The sequence below is a fragment of the Ovis aries genome, chromosome X (assembly GCF_016772045.2).
Source record: "Ovis aries strain OAR_USU_Benz2616 breed Rambouillet chromosome X, ARS-UI_Ramb_v3.0, whole genome shotgun sequence".
Lineage (NCBI taxonomy): Eukaryota > Metazoa > Chordata > Mammalia > Artiodactyla > Bovidae > Ovis > Ovis aries.
The window spans coordinates 102,966,696-102,985,099 of NC_056080.1; the positions used below are offsets into that span (position 1 = coordinate 102,966,696).

General features: G+C 39.2%; 1 long non-coding RNA gene across 1 annotated transcript in view; it reads left to right on the top strand.

The window, feature by feature from the left end:
* Positions 1–370: 370 nt before the first annotated feature.
* Positions 371–18,404, top strand: part of LOC121818178 (uncharacterized) — a 44,405-nt gene continuing 26,371 nt past the window's right edge. The window contains exon 1 of the long non-coding RNA XR_009598789.1: positions 371–736. This is a non-coding gene — a long non-coding RNA (uncharacterized LOC121818178). The remainder of the gene's footprint in view (positions 737–18,404) is intronic.

The following is an 18,404-nucleotide window of genomic DNA, read 5'->3' on the forward strand; positions in this document are numbered from 1 at the left end:
AGAAGAGGGCATGGGCTGCAGGAGGTGTGATGTTAGATAGAATTTCTGGAGCAATACTGCCATCATGAGGAAGTCACTGGAAGAAGTCCCAAAGGTTTCCTCTGAAAGGACTTTTCATCTGGAAAGGTCCCTTCTGTGAAGAGACTGAAGGGCTGGGCACCCAGCCTGAGCTCAGTGCCTCCTCCAGAAGCCAACTGGGAGCTCTGGACTAAGGTGGGGTTCAGCTCTAGGGGCTGGCCTTTGGGGAGGCAAGACAGCCAGCAGCTGCCAGGAAGTCCAGGCACAGGAAGTCGTGGGGTGGGGTCTTGGTTATTCTCCCAGGGTGGGCGGGACCAGAGGAAGCCACTAACAAAGTCTTAGGCCTGTGGGTGTTTTTCTCTCCCAGCCCTTCTGAGCACGTGGTATTCCCTTGCTCTGGGACCTGGGCTTTTTGTGGTAGCAGAATCAGGGCACAGAGGACAATGCCTGGGGGCTTATAGCAAGACCCAGTGTGTTGCTGGAGGTCTCAGGTGTATCCAAATTGGAGCTGGTAGAGCCTGAAGAAAAGTGGAACCACCCAGCCAAGCCAAGAAAGGTTAGTACTTCTGCTATGAGAGCAGACCTCACGCAAACAGATGGGAAGCAGAAACAAGGGAAGAGGATTGAAGATGAACCCACGTTTTAAAAGTCCTTGTCTGCCGGAGGTGGCATTACCTGTGACCTCGCTTCACTTCTTCATACATGGCTGTTGTAGCAGGTACATTGTAAAGAAGCATGATTATTTCTAGAAATGTGAAAACAGGTGGCAAAATTTTAAAACATGTCAAAATTCCGAAGAATATTTAATGCTGTTTTAAAAAGCATTCAAGCTGCAAAGTAAGAAAACTTGTTTTAATGCTCAAAGTAGAGGGAATTTGAACGTTGTTTTTTAAGTACATATATGTGAAAAGTGAAGAGAGAAGAATGCTTGGCAAAGACGTTTTAAAAGTGGGTTTTCTGACTGAGGTACCGATTGTTTCCAGCTTTATAATTTCTTAAAATTTGAATACTTTGCCAGCAGTAGCTATAACTTTTGTAATTTCTTAAAATAGGAAAGTCTTCTAGAGTAATATATAAAACATTTTGAAGCACACAAAAATATATTGGTATGCAGATAGGCAAATGATATAAGGTAGTGCTGAAGATTGTGTAAAACTACAACCTACAATATGTGTCCAGTTCTGTTTAGAGAGAAGCAGACTATGTATGTGCATGTTCGTATATTTGTGTGTCTGTATATGTATGTGTAAACATGTATTTATGTATATACTTATACATATATATATAAGCATTTTTCAAAGCTACATATTTAAAATGATGGTCAGTGTTGTAGTTACGAGTATGCTTTTCAACTTGAAATTCTCAGGCGACATATAAATAACATAAGGTATTAATGAAAGATTATAGCTGCATGTAAAGGGTGTGAGTGCATCTATCTCCTTAAAGTCTTAGGATACACATCTGGGTGATGGAATTTGAGAGATACCAATTTCAATCTTCAGTTATTGAGTTCTGTTTTCTTTCTTTATAATTTTAAAAGAAATTTTTAAGATAAAAATCGGGTATGAATTTTGAGAAGTATTTAAAAAAGAAATCTTAACGTTTTGGCTCAGGAGTATCCAGTGTCTGTTCCAATATTAGTTTTAGAGAAAAAAAGCATGTACGTGTATGTCGTAGTATTAATGATTAGGTAAGGCAAATCTCAAAATCAAAATTCCTGAGTGGTGGCATTATTGGTATGTTAGGTCCTGTGGATGAATTTTAAAAAGATTAAGTGAGAACCTAACTAATATTCTTTAATTAATGGGTCAGTCAAGTAGTTCTTTGCAACTGTTTTATTGTCTGAAATCCAAGTCTTGCAGACGTTCCATGGTAATTTCAAACTACCCAGGGAACAGAGTGAAAATTTGGGATCTAAAACAGGATGCTTATATAAAACCAATTTAATGTCAATTTATTGTAAGTTGTTACCATAAATACAGAACTAAATGTGTGTGTGTTGAAAGAATGGAAGCAAATGTGCAAAAGATTATCAGTGTTTAGTACAGATTTTCTGACAGCATGTTTACTCTTGATCAGCACATGGTTATTTTCCGAATGCTTTGCAAGCACCATGTGTTGGTTGCTTATAAGAAAATAAAGGAGACTGATACCTAAGACTTAATTAATGGCGTATATATACATAATAATAAAGTCACAGGAAGCCATTGAAGGTCCTAATCACATGCATGGGAATGTGGTTGTGTTCCGGTGTTAAATGATGAAACCATGAAACAAAATCCTGTCCCTTCTGACTGGAATTTATATACGTTTAAGTATCCATGTCATTTCAAGTGGGACAGTGTATGGAATTCAGATTGGAGAGCTATCTGGACCCTCCTCTTAGGGTTCCAGTCAAGTAGCTGCTTTCCACTCAACACCAGGCCTAGTGCCCACTCAGAAAATTTAGAACTCCCAAGGAACCTGGCAGTGAGATCCAGTGAAGAACCACGTGGCCTAGTGCCTAGGTTTGTTCTTCTCCAGGGCCTTATTTCCATCATTTTCTTTTCTCTCTTAGCCCTGGATCCCTAAGACTGCCAGTTAGAGTAAATAACAAGGGACAATGTTGGGGATCAAGGCAGGGAAGGGTTTGGTAGAGTAGAAATGAAATTCTTGAAAACATGGCTGATGAAGGTAGGTGGTTTAGGCCTCAGTTTGATTTATGAGGGAAACTAGGTGCAAAAATATGTCTGTTTGAGCAAATTTCCCCCACACTGGGCAATAGCAAGGTAGCTTTGTTTCCTGACTTCTTTGTCTCTTGGTGGCTCAGATGGATTGGGCGGGAATAGACCTAGGGTGGGTGGAGGCGGGCTGGGTTAATTGGCTTTTCCAGAGCAATACTGCCACCAAGAGGAAGTAGTCTGACAGAACCCAAGTTAGAACTGTGAGACCTAGAAGTTGAGAAGCTTGCCTTTTGCAAGGTTGAGGGGATGCTGGCCCTGAGCTGGGCCTTCACTTCAAACCTGAAACATTTGGGTCTAGATGTTCTTGAGGCTGTTCTTGGTTAAGGGCCGTCAAGGAAGATATGGAGACATTTAAGAAAGCATATCCCAATGGTCAAAAACCCTATGAAGATGTAATGTGACCTTTGACCTCTGCACCCTACTTCAGCTAAGCAGATAGCAAAGAAAGCTTGTGTCAGATGAACTAAGCTGCCTGAATTCTGTAAGCTTGACTTGTTCATATGCTAGACTAAGGAAGCTAGATGTATGAAGACAATGACCCATATCTGCAGTTAGAGTTGAGTGTGACAGAATTCCCTAGACCTGGAGTTCTTCATGCTCAAGAATTTTCAGTTCACAGATTTTGGTATACATTAAGAGACTGTGTTTGGCCAGGAAGTGGATGGAAGCCTAAAACAACAGTACCTTTCTGAGTGTCAGGAATTCAAACGTGACACCATGACCCAGCAGTAGATTGTAACTCTTGCCAACCCTAACTACTGCTCAACCATTGGCACTCATCTCAGATCAAAAGCTGCTTCCGGATGAAAAGTTAACAACAACAAAAAGCCCACCTAGTAGGAAAGGTGGCAAAGGAAAGAGCAGACAATAAAAGGCCATGTAACACAACAGTCTTACTAGTAGAGATTTTCAGATTCACCACTTCCAAAGTAAATTTCAATCCCACATGTGCTCTTATGATACTCTTCATTCTTCCTTATAACCCTGAGCAAACCACTGAAAATAAAACAATATCACCCAATTTGTGTAATGATTTGTATGATGGAATTGGACAACCTCCTAACCAGGTGACATGTATTGTCAGCTGACACAACTCTTTGGAGGTCAAACGGTCAGCATTGACCAATTGGTCAATTGGTTATCTTTTACAGGAGAATACCCTTTGTACGGAGACTCTGCCTCTCAAAAGTAATCACACGGGCACACTCTCACAGCAAAGCAGAAAGGTGGGGCCAAGGGTGATCATGAAGGTTTCCTTTATAAGAATGGGAGGGGCAAAAGGTCCATTTTCTAGGTTCAGCTACAGCAAGTTCAGCTAGCGCAGGCAATCTTTGTCCACCTTTGGAAAAATTGAAATCCATTCTATTTAGTCCTTCTCAGGAGAGATGTCCAAACCTTTGATTCAGGGGCGAAAAGCAAAATACTGAAACTTCAGGATCAAACCATCCAATGTGACTAATACAAGAAAATGAAAAGAAAAAGCTTATCTTTTTCTACTTATTACATTCATGATTAATTCAAGTTGAACACATAAACACATGCATTTTAAAAAGTGAATAGGCACAAGGGAAGTATCTAGAAAGTGAACAACCAAACAACAGACAGTGTCTAACTTTGTTGAGTGATGTTTCCCATGGCTTACCTTCAAGTTTTAACTTTCTTCTTGTCTGAAGTGTTGAAGTGTTGAAAGCAAGAAAAGCTTGCATTTGAAATTGTTTAAAGAAGAAAGGAACATTATCCCAATATGCAATTAAGAAAAGACTGTGTTACAAGATCTATTTTTCTTATAAGTATGTGCATAGGTCTATGTATATGCAGGATTTAAAGACCTCACTCTTAATTAGTATGCCAGCAGAATGGCATTTCTAAATTGTGCTTAATAGAAAATCTGGTTTTCTAAAGCATATTTAATGTCATATGAAAAGGCTTTTATGATATAAGACCTAAGAAAATGATAGAAGGAAGGAACTCAAACTTCAAGGATATTGCACCTGAATCATGTAAGTCAAAATCCATACAGCAAACCATGAAATCCATTACACAGGTGCCCACACATGTATAATTATATAATAAATGTAACATAAAAGCAAAATGCAATAGCTTAGATATCAATGGAATGTCTGTTGAGTTCCTGTGACTTAGAGTATCATTTCTTTACTGCTTTATATTTGGTCTAATTACTGAGTCTTTTCTAGATGCATGTTATTTTATGATTTGATCAATAATAAAGGGATACTATGAAATTTAACCATGAAAAACTATTGTACTGCTCATGAATAGTTAATGCTGTTAGCAACTGCCCACTGTCCACTGCTGACTCAAAAATTCATGGCACCAAACTCCATGTATAGTGTGACCAAGTTGGGTTTGAAGAAAAAAAAAGGAAATGTTGTGTGTGTGTGTGTGTGTGTGTGTGTTTAGTGTTGCGCTGAGGAATATAGGGAGTATAATGATGACATGTAGACTAAATCTATTTAGCTGTTGAGAATAGTTTTATATCACTTTTATTAAATTTAAACAAACATACTCATCAATCTGCTAATAATGGTTCCCTTGGGAAAGAAGAATTTTGGATAAAGTGTTTATATTTGTTCTTGATAGACTGTGTTTTTCAAGAAGCCAATAATAAATTTGTAATTTGAGAACAAATTTAGAACAGATACGCACAGAAGAAATGATTAACATAACTTATTTGGTGGCCATTTGATAACTAATGTCTTTATATCTCTAACTGGTCACAAAAAACACCATTTGACACACCAATATTTTGAAAATAATTACCTGCTTGAATGGGCATCACTGCACTTTAAGAATGGCTGATGTACCTGGTAATTTTGTAAACAAGAATGCTTAAATCTAAGAAATGCAAAAAGATGGGAGGCACCTTTAGAAATAGGAAGTATTCCAGGGAACATTTAATGATGTTTGCAAGGAACTGAAACTATAATCAGTGAAGAAAACAGGTTTGAACACTTGAGGTACAAGGAAACTGGGATTTTAGGCTAAAGAATATATGTGCACAGGAAATATGTAAGAACATATGGCAAAGATAGGTTAAAAGTTATTTCTACTTTTGACTGAGGTGCCATTTATTTTTGGCTTTATTAATAAAATATGAACAGGTTGCCAACAGTTAGGCATCACTCTTTTAACTGCCTTAAGGAGAGACCTCTTTCTAGAATAAAATGTAAAGAAATTTCAAGCTGGGTAAAATATATATTGATATTTATATAAGGTTATGCAGAAAACTTTGTGTAAAACTACACCCAATATAAGTAAAATTATGATTAAGCAGGAACAAGTGAGTACATGTGTACATATGCATATAACAGATACCTTATATATATTATATATTCAATATATGATAAATAGGGTGATAAAAAGCATTTTCATAAACTATTTACTAAAATTAGGACTTGCAAATTTTATATAACCTTAAAATGCCTGGGAATCAAGAGTGAAAATTTCTATGGAAACCATAATGTACTAATATACAGTTTTAATATAAATTATTGTTGTGTTTGAACCAAATGTAGAATTCCATGTATTGAGAGGAGTGGAAAGACATAATCCAAAAGGTTATGAGTGGTCATAAGTTTTATGGTAGATCTTTGCTCTTGATCAGCACATGGTTATTTCTGAATCCTTGGCAAGTACATCTTACTTATTAGTGAGGAAATGGTTTTAAAACTGATCTCTAAGAGACAAATGGTAACACACACATACTTATACCCTATTAGAAAAGGAATTGGAGGCCATTTAATGACATGAGAAAGTAACTTCTGATGTGGGTCATTGTATGACATATGAGGAGAGCTACGTGGACCCTCTTCTTGGGGTCCCCGTCAAATGTCTGATGACAATTCAACACATAGAGCCTAAGTCTTTACCTAGAAAATGTTGGGACATCCCTTGAGAGGTGTAGAGATAAGCCAGGCAAGGATACATGGATGTGTAGAGATGCCCTCCTGGATGAATTTTCAGCATTTTGTTTTTCTGTTTAGGCCTGGATCCCTGAGACTTATCCACAGAAGCAGATAACTTGATGACTTGGGAAAAGGCTGGGGATGAAATGCTGAGTGAGCAAAAACAGAACTGTGAAGACTAGGCCTAGTGGAAATTGAAGATGCCCGATTAGAGTGGGTAGTTTTAGGCTTCAGTTTTCAGATGAAAATCAAAGCATAAGGACAGCAGTGAGCAGGTTTTCTCAAACTGGGCAAGATACTAGGCAGCCATATTACCTGGTGACTTTGCCTCTAGGTAACGTTTTTTTCTGACAGGTGAAGAGGGCTGGGGGGCAGGGAGGACAATACTTGCTGACATAGACAGAGCACTACTGCCATCATGCGGAAATAATTTAAAATCTACCCACTCCAGTTTTGTTTTGTTTCTGTGATGACTTTCAGTTTCGAAAGATCCATTCAGTGGAAGGGTTATGTGAGCCCTGGTCTTAAATTAGGCCTTCCTGTCTTCTCTGAATGATTATAGGAGCTCTGGCCAAAGGCCTAATGCTGCTATGACAAAGGAGAGGTCCAGGTCTAGGAGTTGGCCTGTGGGACTGGCTGGACTAAGCCATCTGCCACAAGGAAGTTCCAGCACAGGAAGTTGTGGGGTGAAAACTTCAAGTAGTTAAAAACACATACAAAGACACATCGGTGCTCAAACTCCTGAAACCTAGGATAAAGAGAAAATTTAGAGGATCCGTGGAGAGGAGCAAATATAAGGTTTATAGAAGACTGGACAAGCATTATGCAAGCTACAAGGAAACAGACTGGCATCTTAACAGTACTGAAGACAAAACAAAGATAAAATGATCAACCCAGAAGTTTATACCATCAACAATGTCTTTCAAAATAAGGAGAAATGCTTTTTCAGACAAAATCTAAGAGAATTCATTATTAGCAGACCTTCACTACAATAAATACTAAAGAAAACTCTTCTGGCAGAAGGAATGTGGTGTCAGACAGACACACAGGATTGACACAAAGAATTAGAGATCTATAGAAATGGTTAAAATGAAAGTAAATACAAAAGGCGTTTTTCCTTATTTCTAATTGTTTTCAAATATATTTGATTGTCTGTTAGAAGAATAGTAGTTTATTTTAGAGGTATAAAGACAGCACAAAAGATAGGAAGCAAGAACGTATTGTCATAAGGCTCTTCCACTACGTGAGATGCGATATATTTATTTGAAATCAAACTGGGATTAATTGCATGTATAGTTTCTAAACCTGAGGTCAACCACATATGGGCTTCCCTAGGGGCTCAGAGGGTAAAGAATCCACCTGCTAATGCAGGAGACCCTGGTTTGATTCTTAGGTTGGGAAGATCCCCTAGAGAAGGGAATGACTACCCACTCCAGTGTTCTTGCCTGGAGAATCCCATGGACACAGGAGCCTGGCGGGCTACAATCCTTGGTGTGGCAAAGTTGGACATGACTGAGCAAGTAAGCACACACATGCACACAGCCACATACAAATTTAAAAAGAAGTATAAATAATGAGCTAATAGTAATAAAACTAGAATCATAAAAATGCTCAACAGATCCACTAGAATTTCAGGAAAGATGAAAAAAAAAAAGAACTAATAGAAAGCAACCAGAAAAATGATATATTTAATTGCTGCCATATTAATAATTACATTCAATATAAATGATCCAAGCAAGTATTTAAGAGACAGAGATTTTCAGATTGTATTACTTAAAGTAAGAACTGAGTATGTTTTGGCTGCAGGAAATCCACTTTAAATATAAAGATTAAAAAAATATTAAAAAATAAATAAATAAATATAAAGATATTGATATGTTAAAAATAAAAATGATGGGATAATATATACCAAGCAAACATTATAATCAAAAGAAAGCCATACTGCCTCTTTCAATATCTAAGGAGACTCCTAATGGTAAAGGATATAGACCCAAACATAGAAGAACTATATTGGAGAAGATCAACTTTAAGGGAGAAGAGAACTTTAAAAAATAATTATTATCAATATCTTCAAACAAGCAAGAGATAATATTTGAACTATAATAGAAAGGATATGGTGAAAAAAATAAGGTTACAATGGAGAAGAACACAATTAAAAGTAACATAGCAGAAATACTAAACTCATCAAAGAGGTTGGAAAAAGACCATACTTGTAATTTTAAAAATTGAAAAAGGGAAGAAAACTAAGAAAATAAAGTGCATCAGTAAATGTGATTTAATATCCAAATAATAGGAGTTCCCAGCAAGTTCACAGAAATGTAAAATCCTAGATACCAGGTTGAAAGGGACCATTAAGTTGCCAACATAGTGGGTAAAAAGAGACCTACCTGAGGACGTATTATTATGAAATTTCATCACACCAGTAACAGGGAAAATCTTATCACCTATAAATACAGAGAATTAGAATGACTTTGAACTTCTGAACATCAACACTGGAAACTAGAATTCAATGAGACAACGTCTTCAAAATACTGAGGAAAAATATTTCCAACCTAGAATTCTATACACAACCAAACTTTCACTGAAATATAAGGATAAAGATATCCTTGATTTGCAAAATCTTAAAAATTTACTTGCCTTAGAGCCTTTTTCAAAAAGTTCCTTTAGCCTGTCTTTTCAAAAAGTTTTACAATTAAAAGGGAAAATATGGGTTTCAGGAAATTGGAGCTCTCATAGAGGAGATATGAAAAAGAAATCCCCAGAATGTGGATGAAAGAAATATCAAAATGATAATTAAACACCAGACAGAGGGGAAACCAGGATGCATCCAAGGGGCTCAGAAAATTATGACATAAATTTTGCCAAGTAGGTCACATTGATATAAATACTTAATATGAATTAGATTCTTGAGAGATATTTTAGGTAGCTTGTATACATCTATAGATAAATATATAATAAATTTATTTCAGTCATTATGCATAAGCGAAATGCGATTTTTAAAAAACATGTTTTCATTTTGATACATATGAAGTATAGGGATATTTCAAAAATAACTATGATAAATTAATGAAACAAATAGAGTTGTTTGTTTAATATCTAGGAACAAACCCCAAGAATATAAGATTTTGGCAAGACGTTCATTATGTAGTATGTAACCAAAGAAAGATATAAAAACATATATTAAGTATAAATTTATTTTATGAATAAAAACTATTAATATTATATCTGCAAGGCAAAGAAAAGAGCCACAAAATTTTAAAATTCTAGTTACTACCTATAAAAAGTAGAATTATGAACATTTATTCATTTCTAATTTATAACCTTTTTAGTTTTGAATATTTTAAAGTGATGCATATCACCTTAGTAGCTGTGGGAAAATAAAGCTATTCTCATAGTAAAATATAAATTAAGGATATGGGCCCATGTACAATAATTATTGTGTTAAAAATATAGGGCAAAATTAGATTCGATAATATCAAACACAATTTCTAAAAACTCACATGTGCACATATAGTCACATTCACCAAATAAATTCATTTTTGTTGGCCGAATTATATAATTTATGTCAATGTGTGTAAAAACAGATTCCTAAACAAATATGCATGAAAAATATCATCAAAAATGTACATATAATAAAATGTACTTCTACTTGAAAAAGCAGATGTTGGAAATGAAAATTCAAAATATAGACAGGCATGCATTGAAATCTTAAGTTCTAATAATATGTCCCCAAGATTCACTGGAAACAAATAATCTTCTATCTATGCTAACCTAGAGAAGCAAAAATTAGCTTCTGCCATAGAAGTGATAGAAATGTGAAAAATAATATACATTTTAAATTTAAAAATGAATATAGGTGTACATATGGAATTCCAAGTTGGATGTGCCATTAACCAGTAAGAGTTACTTTAGGCCTTAAAGAAAGAATCTCAGGAGCTGAGTCAAAAAACAGCCTTACACCAAACATAAAAGTATTAATGTGTCCCAGAAAGTGGATGGAGACTCTCCCTGGGAAGCCCTTGAGGACAGGTGACTAGAGACAGTCTCCTCCAGGCTTGAACTTCCAGCATTTTCTTCCATTTAATCCTGGTATTCTGAGACTTGTCCTGAACTTGATAATTGGGATAAAGTGCTGGAGAACTAATGTTGAGTGAAGATGAGCTGAACTGTGAAGCTGAGATCTGGTGCAAAGCAAATGCTTTATGAAGAAGATGCCTGATGCTGAGGAGTAGTTTAGGCTTCAGTTTAATTATACACAGAAATGGAAAGCAAAACCACTGTAGTGTGAGCAAACTGGGCCATGTGTGAGACAGTTTTGCTTCCTGCTGCCTTTTTTTTTTTTTTCAGACTAGACGGGCGGGAGAAGAGGGCCTCAGGGCAGGGCTGGTTGACATTTCTGGAGCACTACTGCCATCACGAGGAAATCATTTGGTGGAGCTCTGAGTCCATTACTATTTTCTCTCAGGAAACCCAGAAGTTGAAGACCGTTGGACCTGTGGGAGGTTGAGCATACTATAACTCCAAGGTTTGCATCCTTGCCTTCATCTCAGATACATTGGCAAAGACAAGATATAATTGTAAAATCTGGCTACCGAACAGGCAGCTGCCAGGAAATCCAGGCACGGGAAGTCGGGGTGGAGCCTCTCCCATTGCAGGCAGCACTACAGGAAGTGGTTTAAGACCCAGAGCAGAATTTCTGATCATTTGCCTCTTCGTGTCTGGAGGGCTACAGTCCACGGGGTTGCAGAGTCGGACACGACTTCAGTTTCACTTTCACTTTCGTGTCCCTTGAGCATGAGGGAGACAGTCTGGGACTCAATACTTCGGCACACTGGGACCTTGGCACCATTTGGCAGTGGTGTCAGAGCTCAGAGTGCAGGGGAAAAAATCTCACTGTTGATCATGAGATATTTTGAAGAGTGTGTTTGAGCTGAGAAGCGTAATTGATCAATGACACAGTGTCATTAGCTCTCAGGAGAGTCTTGAAGACATTTGGCGGAACATGCCTCAGTGACCCCTGGTGCCTTATGAAAGTGAAAGGTGACTCCTGACCTCCTAAAATTTCTGCTGAAACAGACCAAGAGAGAAAGCCTGGACCAGATGTGCTGGAGATCAGCACTTTGACTTAGCCACATGCTTGAGTAGAGTAGACAAATGTATAGAGAGAGAATCATGAGCAACGCAAGCAGTGGCCTCAGCTCTGGAATTTCTTAGGCTCAAAAGTACTGTGTTCACTTCACCCCAGCTATCCTTAACAGAAGCCAATGGACAAAGACTGGATAGAAGACTAAGGAAATACTTTCTCCCTGAATTTCAGTTACAGTGAAAATAGCAAAAACTAGATACTAAGAACAACTATTGTCAATATTACTGCCCTTCAACGATTGACATCCATTACGAATCATTGGCTATTAAATGGAAAGCTAAAGGAAAACAATTTAGCAGGAAAGGAGAAAAAAGAACGGGGCTCAACCTTCCCAGAAGAAAAAGGCCATGGAACAGAAAAGTCTGTTGGCAGAGGTTCTCAAATTCACCATTACCCAAGTAAATTATGGTTCAAGAAGTTCTCAACCATCTCCATCTCCCAATGAATATATCCTGAGCGAGCTACTGAAAATGAAGCCAGCAATATTGCCCAGTGTATGATTATTTGTAGAAACAGACAAGCTCCTATGAGCTGGGAAGCAGTCAATTGATTTAACTTGTCCGAGGACAATTTATGTGCATATTTCACATGACCATACCCTTCCTCCAGATACTATGCCTTCCAAAATTGATCACACAGCCACATTGCAATAGGAGATGAGAGTGTAGGGAAAGTAGATTCATTGCGCTTTCGTTTACAATGGCTGACATTGCAGAGGGAAAGGACCTATTGTTCTCAGGTTGGATCTCACTTGGTTCAGTTACGCTGGATAGTCTTCTTAAGTCCTTGTGAAGACTGAATTCCATTCTCTATGATCAGGCAAGGTATCTCACACCCTTTGATTAGGGATTAAAGCAAATTATCTTCAGAATCAAATCATCCTAGTTTGTTAATATAAGAAAAGAGAAAGGGAAAAGTAAAGTCTATGCTTATCACATGTATTATTACTCAAAGTTGAATACATAAATATATATGGATTCGAAAGAGTGAATATGCACAATGGAAGGATTCTAAGCAAGCAGTTTTTTGTATCTACCTTTCTCGAGTAATTTTTCTAAGGTTATGCCATCAAGTTTTAACTTTATACATGTCTGAATCTTTGAAATACTAACAAGCCTGGGTTACATTTGAAATCAAAAAACCAAGATATAGCCCTCAGGCTTCAGGATAACCTTCCATGTAAGATTTCATTTCTTTTAAAAAAATCTGCATAGTTCTATCCACAAATGGAAATGGAAAAGGTCAGTTTTTTTCAGTAAAGAAAACAAATATCTTTGGGCAAACTTCTAAGTAATACAAAATCCAATGATCTGAAGGATATTTAGTGACATGTGAGATGCCCTTGTGATAAAAGGACTCAGAAATGTATGACAGAAGGAAAACAACCCCAAACCCAAGGATATCCTTATACTAAAAAAAAAGGAAAAAAGAAAAGTGAAGCCACTTAGTCGTGTCCAACTCTTTGCGACCCCATGGACACTAGGCTCCTCCGTCTATGGGATTTTCTAGGCAGGAGTACTGGAGTGGGTTGCCATTTCCTTCTCCAGGGAACTTCCCGAACCAGGGATCGAACCCAGGTCTCCCACAATGTAGACAGACGCTTTCCGTCTGAGCCACCACTTGATCTTAGCCAAAATATCCTTATATAAGTATCCTTATACTAAGGTATCCTCATAAGGATATTCTTACACAACCCCATGAGAGCTATACATGGGAACATTCAAATGGAACAGATTTAGAAGGAAGAGCAGGAGAAAGAAGATAAAGATACAAAGCTTGTTTCCATGGACTGCTCGGCCTTTCTCTAAGGGGTTATATACTGAGATGATATCAGGTACAGAAGAGTAAGTGGCACTAAAATAGGTGAGAGTTCAGGAGTCTGATGTACTCGGTTTTCTGAAGAGGATATCTTATGAAGCCTATAAAGAGTCTTCATCAATGAAAGGCTAAGAAGCAGGCTCTGAGAATAATACTAGCTGAGACGAATGAATGATTAGGTCCCAAACCCCAAGGGTCTCATCTTCCTTAGGTAAAAGCTAACCACTTAAGAATTCATCTCTGTACCTGATGACTGGATTGCTTTAGCCCTAAAGAAAAGCTGCAAAGTCACAACCTCCTGGGCTGAGAAGATATCTCCAGGCTGCCTTCTCCATTCTTGGTTCCCATATGGTTGTTACATCGGCACTCCTACTAATGCTCTAGAATTCATCGGCTTGACATGGCAGTGTGACCATCCTTGCTCCAGGCAATGAGTGTACCAACCATTTGGGTATCCCGGAGAACTCCAGATCACAGACCAGCTGCTGTTAGATGTGACATGGACTGAGATTCCCATCCCAGACCCCAACTCTGACCCTGCTGATACAGGGTGCCTAGACCCCAGAGTACAACTGTTTCATTCTGTAAGAGGCGGGAGACAGATGCCCAAGGTCTGCACAGACTCTAAATGATTTCCTCTAGTTCTGTCTCTGAACCCCCACCCCTGCCACAGTCCTGGCCCCTCACCTAGAAACTTCTCTACCAATATTCTGCCTTTGTGCAGAACTCCTAGACAGTCTCAGAGTTCAAGTAAAGGAGACACAGCTTGGTCAGGGCCCATTTATCCTGGGAATTAGCCTTACATTTCCTAAAGGCTAGATCTCACAGAAATTCACACTAACAATTTTGTCTTTTCCTTTTTTCAAATATTATTTATTTATTTGAGATCTCAGATCTTTGTTGTTAGGGATCTCTGATGTTTGTTGTGGCATGCTGGGTGGTTTCTTTCTTTCTTCTTTTTTTTTTTTAGTTGCTGCACACAAGATCTTTTAATTGAGGCAAATGGGATCCCTTTCCTCAGCCAGAGATTGAACCTGGGCCCCCAGCATTAGGATCATAGAGTCTTAGCCACCAGGCCATCAGGGAAGTCGAAATTTTGGCTTTTCTAAAACTACTTCCTTGTGAGGGCAGTAGGCCTCCAGCTAAGGCAACCAGCCCTGCCCCCAGCGCTTCTTCTCCCGCCCATACAGTCTGAAAAAAACACCACAAAGCTGTAAAGGAGCTAGAAAACATGGCTGCCACACTTGAAATCCATTTTGGGGAGACAGGCTTGCAGTGTTTGTTTTTTGCTTTTGGTTTCCATTTGAAATTGAAATGTACCCGAAAATCACCGACCCTCATAAGACATCTTTTCAAGAGTTCTTTTGCAGATCTTATTACCGAGTCCAAGCTCACTCTGCTCTCCGCAGGATAGGCCGATGAATGGGAGAGGCAAGGTGTTGAGGCAAGGAAGGGACTTTAATCTGGGAGCCAAATGACCGAGAAAATGGCAGGCTAGCATCTCAAAATAATGATCTTATTAGGGTCTGGATGCCAGGTTCTTTTATAGATCAGAGTGAAAGAAGCAATGAGGAACTAAAGTCAAAAGGCAGAATAGAGAGGAAGATGCAGTGGGGAAGTAAAGTTAAAAGGTCTCCAGTCTTATAAAACATCTCCAAGAGAATGTCCAACCTTTGAAAGATATGTTAATCTCTTCTATCTTTAGTCACCTAAAGGAAATCAGTCCTGAATATTCGTTAGAAGGACTGATACTGAAGCTGAAGCTCCAATACTTTGGCCACCTGATTCGAAGAACTGATTCATTGAAAAAGACTCTTATGCTGGGAAAGATTGAAGGTGGGTAGAGGAGGGGAGGACAGAGGTGAGATGGTTGGATGGTGTCATCAACTTGATGGACATGGTTTGAGCAAGCTTCGGGAATTGGTGATGGATAGGGAAGCCTGGCATGCTGTAGTCCATTGGGTCACAAAGAGTCAGACAGACTGAGCAACTCAACTGACTGAAGTAGTCCTCTTAAGTCCTTGAGAAGACTTCATTCCGTTTCTTCTAGTACTGCCCACAATGGGAGGAAACAAAACCCCCCTGCCACAGTCAGGCCCCTCATTCAGAAGCTTCTCTGCCAACATTCTACCTTTGTCCAGAGCTCCAAGACAGCCTCAGAGTTCAAGTAAAGGAGACCCAGGTTGGTCAGGGCTCATTCAGCATGGGAATTAGCCATAAATTTCTTTAAGGCCAGATCTCACTGGAATTCACACTAACATTTTTTTTTTAATAGTATTTATTTATTTGACTGCCAGGGTCTTAGTCATGGGCTCTTGGATCCTCATAGAGTTAGTGGATCGCTGATGTTTATTGTGGCATTTGGGATGCCTTTTTTTTTTTTTTTAAAGTTCTTGCCTTCAAGAGCTTTTAGATGAGGCATGTGGGATCTAGTTCCTCAACCAGGGATTGAACCCTGGCTCCCTGTATTGGGAGTAAGGAGTTTTAGACACTGGGTCATGAGGAAGTCCAAATTTTGGCTTTTCTAAAACTACTTCCTCGTGAGGGCAGTATGGCTCCAGGAAAGGCAACCAGCCCTGCCCCCAGCGCCTCTTATCCCGCCCATACAGTCTGAAAAAAACACCACAAAGATATAAAGGAGCTAGAAAACATGGCTGCCACACTTGAAATCCATTTTGGATTTGCAGTACCTTGCTTTTGCTTTTGGTTTCTATTTGAAATCGAAATGCACCCGAAAATCACAGACCCTCGTCAGACATCTTTTCAAGAGTTCTTTTGCAGATCTTATTACCGAGTCCAAGCTCAATCTGCTCTCCCCTGCTGCTAAGTCGCTTCAGTCGTGTCCGACTCTGTGCGACCCCATAGACAGCAGCCCACCGGGCTCCACCGTCCCTGGGATTCTCCAGGCCAGAACACTGGAGTGGGTTGCCATTTCCTTCTCCAGTGCATGAAAGTGAAAAGTGAAAGTGAAGCCGCTGAGTCGTGTCTGACTCATAGTGACCTCATGGACTGCAGCCTACCAGACTCCTCCACCCATGGGATTTTCCAGGCAAGGGTACTGGAGTGGGATGCCATTGCCTTCTCCACCGGATAGGCCAATGAATCAGAGAGGCAAGGTGTTGAGGCAAGGAAGAGACTTTAATCTGGGAGCCAGCAGACTGAGAAAATGGCAGGCTAGCATCTCAAAATAACGATCTTATTAGGGTCTGGATGCCAGGTTCTTTTATAGATCAAAGTGAAAGAAGCAATGAGGATTCAAATCAAAAGGGAAATAGAGAGGAAGATGCAGTGGGGAAGTAAAGTCAAAAGGTCTCCAGTCTTGTAAAACATCTCCAAGAAAATGTCCAACCTTCGAAAGATGTGTTAATCTCTTCTAACTTTAGTCACCTAAAGGAAATCAGTCCTGAATATTCTTTAGAAGGACTGATACTGAAGCTGAAGCTCCAATACTTTGGCCACCTGATGCGAAGAACTGATTCATTGAAGACCCTTAAGCTGGGAAAGATTGAAGGAGGGAAGAGAAGGGAACCACAGAGGATGAGATGGTTGGATGGCATGATCAACTTGATGGACATGAGTTTGAGCAAGCTCTGGGAGTTGGTGATGGACACGGAAGCCTGGCATCCTGTAGTCCATGGGGTCACAAAGAGTCAGACCAACTGAGCAACTCAACTGACTGAAGTAGTCCTCTTTCCTTGAGAAGACTTCATTCCATTTCCTCTAATTCTGCCCACAGTGGGAGGAAACAAACCCTCCTGCCAGAGTCCTGGCTCCTCACTCAGAAGCGTCTCTACCACGATTCTACCTTTGTCCAGAGCTCCTAGACAGCCTCAGAGTTCAAGTAAAGGAGACCTAGGTTGGTAGGGCTCATTCAGCCTGGGAATTCACCATAAAATTCTTTAAGGCCAGATCTCATGGGAATTTACAATAACATTTTTTTTTCTTTAAAAATAAAATAGTATTTAATCATTTGACTGCCAGGGTTATTAGTCGTGGGCTCTTGGATCAACATTGAGGTCTTGGATCACTGATGTTTATTGTGGGATTTGGGATGCTTTTTTTTTTTTTAAGTTGTGGCCTCAAGATCTTTTAGATGAGGCATGTGGGATCTAGTTCCTCAACCAGGGATTGAACCCTGGCTCCCTGTATTGGGAGCATGGAGTCTTAGCCACTGGGTCATCAGAAATACGAATTTTGTCTTTTCTAAAACTACTTCCTCGTGAGGGCAGTATGGCTCCAGGAAAGGCAACCAGCTCTGCCCCCAGCGCCTCTTCTCCCGCCCATACAGTCTGAAAAAAACACCACAAAGAAATAAAGGAGCTAGAAAACATGGCTGCCACACTTGAAATCCATTTTGTGGGGACAGAGTTGCCTTACCGAGCTTTTGCTTTTGGTTTCCATTTGAAATCGAAATGCACCCGAAAATCACAGACCCTCATCAGACATCTTTTCAAGAGTTCTTTTTCAGAGCTTTTTACCGAGTCCAAGCTCACTCTGCTCTCCGCAGGATAGGCCGATGAATGGGAGAGGCAAGTTGTTGAGGCAAGGAAGGGACTTTAATCTGGGAGCCAAACGACCGAGAAAATGGCAGGCTAGCATCTCAAAATAATGATCTTATTAGAGTCTGGATGCCAGGTGCTTTTATAGATCAGAGTGAAAGAAGCAATAAGGAACTAAAGTCAAAAGGCAGAATAGAGAGGAAGATGCAGTGGGGAAGTAAAGTTAAAAGGTCTCCAGTCTTATAAAACATCTCCAAGAGAATGTCCAACCTTT